Here is a 6661-nt window from a genome sequence, read left to right as displayed (position 1 = left end):
GTTGTGTGCGGCCGTGGGGTGGTCGGCGGCCGGGCTGCGCGCGCGGCGCCATGCGTGATGGGACGGATGGGCGGGGCGTCACGCCGCCACGCGGCCGCGCGTCACCTTTTTTATTTTTTAGAAGGCGCCCCGCGCTGGAAGGGCCGGCGTGACGTGGTGACGTGTGCTCGCGCCACGCCGCGGGAAGAGCGCGTGGCCGTCGGCTCGCGGGCGGCTCGAGCGAGGGCGCTGGCGGCGCGCAGGGAGCGAGTGGGCTGTGTGCTGTGTGCTGTAACAATGTTAGATGTCGTGGTTGCGTAGATGTTGTGGTTGTGGTTGTGGAATCGCCCGCCTCGTTGGCAGTGCTCAACACTGTAAACTGTAAACTGGGTTGTGATGTGCGTCACGTCCGTGGCCACCTCATCGGCCGCTTTCGGCCGATGAGGTCATGAAAACGGCGGAAAATAATCAGAAACCGTACCATCGCTGGTCTATTGCACGCGCCGCCACCGTCCCGCCCCGCCAGACGCACGGCAATGCGGAAATCCTCTTCCGCCCAAGCAATCGACACCCTTCTCACCGCCCTATTTTCGGTAAATGCCTTTGTAAATGTCCCGCACCATTCAAACCACGAGCCTCTGCCACGAGCCCCCTCTGCCACGAGCCCCCGCCTTCCAACCTTTTCCACACTCCATCTCACACAACCATACATCCTGTACCATACATCCTGTACCGCACATCCCGCCAGTTGACGTCTTCCCCCCTGCCCGCGTACCGGCTCGGCGCTACCGCTTTATGCAACCATTCCCCGCAAAATGCCAACCAATTCACCCCAACATAAAATCCCACGTCTTTGAAACTACGGTATCCATAACGATCCATCACCCTTCGTGCCCTCATTCTCCTCGTCCACATCATCATCAAGTGCAACCGAACAACTCACCGCCCACGAAACCCTTGGAGGCTACGTAAACTGCCCGACGCACAACGCATTCCCGCTCTCCAGATCACACACCACCTACAGTAGTAACAGTCTGCTTGCTCCTGCTGCTTGCCCACATTCAACCTGCGTGCTGAATCACAAATGTGTAACAATTCAAATTCTCCATTTTCACCTCCACCCTAATGGATGACCGAAAGCGCTGCCCAACTTCCATCATCAATTCTCTAGAGAGATGTCTATGCACGCGTTTGTTCATACCGCGCGTGTACTAATATGCCTTCCTCCCGCCGCTATCATCCGATGCGGACTTTTTCGCTCTGCTACAACAACTACCCTTCCCTAAAACGTTTATTCCGGACACCGGTTAATTTCGGACACAAGAAAACTTGACCACTGAAATGTGTAGGATGCCGATAGAAGCTAATACATGATGATGAATAGATATGATACAAGTGCCCTCCTCTAGTTGACTGTACCCGACAGAGATCGATTTCTAGTAGAAGGATCGCGCTTCAAGCGGCAGAGGGCTACAGTGAAGAAAAATTCGGCAGCGAAACAAACAGCTGGTCTTAAACTAACGTCAGAAAGGGGCAGTGATGCAAATGGAAGCAACCGACTGCGTCGATAACCTGGTTGAGGGTGCGTTGGAGGGAAAATAAAGGGTCTGTCCGGAATTAAACTGTGATGGTCACACTTGCCAATTCATGAATTTGGGCGCTGGCCACTACTGCAGGAGGATGTCGCCAAACACAGGCCTTCTGCAGTCCGGCAACTGCAAGTTTGCTAGAAAACAGCCTCCCAGGTCGATTGATGCTGGTTAGAACAGCGAGAATCCGCAGCAAAGTATTTTTTCGAAGATTGTTGGAAAAGTGTCCGGAATTAGCCTTTTGGGGAAGGGCAACCTCTTCCAGATTAATTATGAATCCAAGTTATTTATGAGCATCCCCAACGCGGCGGTTCTATACCCGGATACAATTTCAACGTGTACGCTCGCTACTGGCCAGTCATCTCTATAGAATTTTGTTATGACAAAGCATTCTATCCACCTTGATTTTATTCGCGTAAACGCCAACGCAAGTTCGCAATTCTATAGCGTGCGAGGCCACCGTCTGCCGAAAGCTACAGTCTCCCGCAATGAAAGCTCTTGATAGCTCTTGACAACGTCCTGCAGTAAATTGAGGACAGCGACGGCGACGACGCTGCTGGGAGCCGACAGTCGAGTGCGATGTGTGCTCAGTCGTACGCTCAATCGCGCAGATGGGAAGGTGGGCACCCTACCGTCTCCAATCACGACTCTGGCGCCCTTCGGCGCCCTGAAGGGGGTGCACGATGCGCGTGGCGTGGTGTTGCCGTTTGCGTTTCTGCCAACAAGAACTGAAGTATGCGGTAAAACCAACGATTCCATTAAATCATGATTATTCGCGAATTTGCGCGCATAAACTGTGAGTAAATTCTGCAAAATGATGAAATGACCATTTTTGTCTTCCTTGGAGCCCTAAACAAAAGGGATCCAACTTTGGATCAAATTTACCTTTATGACCTATCTCCGTGCCTTTTTGCCTTGTCCATTAGCCTTGAAACTCCCTCATAGCATGCTTGAAAAGACGCATGCGAGTCTTCAAGCGCTCTGAGTATCCGCGGCACGGATATTCATGAGACACGGATAGCAGACTGAGCCGGCTTATAGTAGGTCCCATCGGTCCGCAATCCAGCCCTATTCAGACGGTCCGGTGCCGGTGGTTCAGTACTGATCCGAACCTAAATTCGATTCGGAATTCAAAGTTCGAATCCACCTGAGGGGACCGGGACCTCCGACGCCACAGAACAAAAAATGAGAAGGGCTGCCGTGTGTGTTCCGTCATTCCAATATGCTCATGTTTGTCGCACCCTCTTTACCTACGGACCGATTCATTCTGTTTTCTCGTCATCCAGATGGACGTGCTACGCATCGCCCTTTTCGCCCGCGATGGAACCGCCGGAGCACTCCCTCAACATAGCTTCCGGGCCAACCTGCCCACGCAAAAGCCGTCAATACGTCCACTGAAGATACCTTTGCAACAAATGCCGGGAGAGATATCTTTTTCACGTGCATGGATGAAGATAAGGCGATTCGGCTTTTGGGAGCCGACCTGGGTTCCGTAGATGCTCGTGAGTTCCTGTTTATTGCGGCTGAAAGGCTCAAGTTTTCGCATCGGAGAAAGTCAGTGGAAGCGATCATTCGGTTTGTCAGGAAATTCGACAATACAAAAACGGATCAGTATCTTCTTGAGGATTGCGTTTCTCGACGAAAGGCTGTTGAGACGCTCGGAAGACACCAGGGAGCGTGCACGCAGAAAGAGGTTGAAAAGTTGCTCTCTGAATGCCTACACGACGGAGACCCTTATATGGTTGAAGTGGCTGTGTGGGCACTTGCTGAGATTGGGGTGCCAGATGATTCGAGCATCCTACAGGAGGTCATGGGCGTGCTGGACAATGAAAAGGTGGAGAAAGTGTGCGAAAAGGCGACTATCTGGGAACTAAAGTACGCCTGCCTCCTTACATGTGAGCGCCTCGGAGACAAGGGTTGTTTGCGGTAACGGCTACAAGGCGATGAAGACTGGCTCATGCGTGCTGACTCGGCGTTGGACTAGGGCACCTCAGAAGTGGATCTGAAAAGGATAGCTGAGGGGGGGAAAGAGATATGTATTTCTGTGGTCTTAGCTGCTCATACATGACATGCAGCAGGGCAGGGCAGACTGGGTATAGACCGTAAGTGGCAAAGCGTTGAGGCCTCTCCCGTCGAAAGGGGTTGCTCGCAGGTTCTCGGCTGCGTATGCGCCTACGGAGCCAGGTTGCCACGTACCCCGAAGATTGTATGGTGTGGTATAACCCCAAACGGAAATTAGGATCGGATCAGGGACAGTAAGGCAACGAGCCTTACAGCCATGCGCGCACACACGTGTCCTCCACGTGTACGGGACGCGTACTACGCGTGGACTGTCAGCCCCGCCTGCTGACAGCGTTACAGTGTCGGTAGACCGGCACTACTGTAGAGTTCTGATAGACTACAATGTACATTAAATATGAGCGGACCGCCGGCGGTGGAGGACGACAAGCACGGACTTGTCAAGGATCCTCCACCTTGGTCCGCCCGCTTACTTTTAGGTACTTCCGTCCGTTTTACCTAGGATTAGCACCGCGCACGGGTTGAGGACGCGCGTAGCACGCCCACGAGCCGGCTCCGCCTCCGCCCGTCGGTACTGGATCGTCGCCAAGTACCGCTCCGGGGCATCGAGGCGTAGAACCGCTCGCGCGTGCGCGCGTCCTCCCCGATCCCGCTCTACCACCGCTACCTCGAGCCCGTGCTCGGTACCGTGGGTGGGCCGTGCTTCTGTCTTTCCGCCGATCGGGGTCTTTCCGAACTGTCAGTACTCACCCCCCTCGTCGTTGGGGGTGATTATACTACATATGACTCGAGATTACGCTCGCCCTTTCCACGTAACCGAGGCGTTGCTGAAGGTCGACACATACTCAGGAGAGACTGGTGATTCTTTAGGTTGTTTCCCACGCCGCTGCCTTAGTGCAATCTCAACTTGTTATTCCCCAACTTGTGATGTGGAGAATCAAAAGTACAGAGAAAGAGAGTATCTCTCTCTCTCAGTGTACAGTGTGCACTGTGCTGGATCATGATCATGCGGGCGGGAACAACCCTTCTCCATCCGTCATCATGTGCTTCAAGCACATGATGACGGATGGAGAAGGGTTTGAATGGGACATTGACGAGTTTGGAAGGGTACGCAGACGCGCTCATCTATCTTCTATCTGAACGAAAAATTTCGCTTTCTTCTCTGTGCCAGAAATTGAAAGCAATTCAAAACTCCGATCATAAATTGCCCAATGAATAGTCGCACATCATCATTGTGCACACCTGTCGAATATTTATTCGTCGTGACGCTAAGCAATTGAACTGGCGGAGGCCTGCTGCCGCGTCCCACAAGTCCCCAAGATCGAAGAGCTGAAATGTCTCCCGCGTTTTTGCGTTGCAAAAATAATATATGCCGGGCACGCTCACCTTGCGCGACAGGACTACGGATCACCGCTTCGAATCATCAGCCGCTTTCAGACTCCCTACAAGCCCCGCTTCCTGGATCGCCACAACTGCTCTCGTCGCTCCTACCCGCACCACCACCATCGCAAAACCCTCCGCGCAATCACCCTCTTTGCCGCTGCAACCGCACCCACCGCACTCGCGAAAGTCGCTACACACACCCGCGGCGGCCGAACCCGCACCTGCCGACACTACCCCAGCCGCACCCACGCCCACCGGCCCCGCCACCGCTCAAGCTGCACCCGCACCCGGCGCCATCGCCACCTCCGCCGCACCCAAGGCCACCGCCACCCCCGCTTCACCCAAGCCCGCCGCCACCCCCTCCGCATCCAAGCCCGCCGCCACCCCCGCCGCACCCAAGCCCACCGCCACCCTCGCTGCACCCAAACCCGCCGCCACCCCCCGTCGTACCCAAGCCCAGCGCCACCCCGCACCACCTAAGCCCGCTGTCACCCCCGCCGCAGCCAAGCCCGCCGCCACCCCCCGCAGCCAAGCCTGCCGCCACCCCCGCTGCACCCAAGCCCGCCCCCACCGCCCAAGCCGCTGCCACCCCTGCCACCACCATCGTAAAACCTTCTGCGCAATCACCCTCTCTGCCGCCGCAACCGAACTCACCGCACCCGCACCAGCCGCCACTGCGAAAGCCGCTACATACTCCCGCGACGGCCGCACCCGCACCTGCCGACACTACCCCAGCCGCACCCACGCCTACCGGCCCCGCCACCGCTCAAGCTGCACCCACACCCGCCACCGTCGCCACCCTCGCCGCACCCAAGCCCGGCGCCATCCCTGTCGCACCCAAGCCCGCCACCACCGTCCAAGCCGCAGCCACCCCCACCACCACCATCCCAAAACTCTCGGGGCAATCGCCCTGTCTGCCGCTGCAACCGCCCCCACGGCACCAGCACCCGCCGTCACCGCGAAAGCCGCTACACACACCCTCGGCGGCCGCACCCGCACGTGCCGACACTATCCCAGCCGCACCCTTGCCCACCGGCATGCCACTGGTCAAGCTGCACCCACACCCGCCGCCACCGCCACCCCCGCCACACCCTCGGAATGACAACTTCAACACTGAGTCAGAGGCAGCGTTGTCAATTTTCTATAGCTAAAACCGCACCAAAATGGTGCTCGGCGATACGAACCAGGTAGATCCCACTGCAGACACAAGCCACAATGTCATCTACCCACCTTTCGTGGCAAATGATGAGGAAATTATTACAACTAGACGAGCGAACAGTACGGTATCCCCTAACCTCATTCTCTCATGCTCAACAGACCAGATTGCTGATCCTTGCAGCAGAAGTGGAACCCCCTCGAAGATTCGAGGGGGGATTTGACGTTAAGGCGGAACTCTAGTGGTAGAAGGAGCTCGGGTGGCTCAAATGGCGGGCGGAAGCAGTCTTACGCAAAAGCGCATTGTTTTGAAGAATTGAGTGAAGGGTGTGAAGTAGTAGGTTCTGTCTGCAGGGGTTGTGGTAAGCAAATTAGAGACAAGCAGCGTCGTGCCGCAAGTCTCAGCCGTCACGTGATAGGGTGTCGTCGGTTCGCACAGGATATCAAGGATCGGGTCTTATCTGAATCAAGTGCACTTCAGAAGGAACGCGGAATCTACAATTTTAATGAGCCAGAGCCACGACGTAAGAGATCTG

Source organism: Chondrus crispus, genomic scaffold (assembly GCF_000350225.1).
Source record: "Chondrus crispus Stackhouse genomic scaffold, scaffold_231, whole genome shotgun sequence".
Classification (NCBI taxonomy): Eukaryota; Rhodophyta; class Florideophyceae; order Gigartinales; family Gigartinaceae; genus Chondrus; species Chondrus crispus.
Note: the sequence above shows the minus strand (reverse complement) of the source record.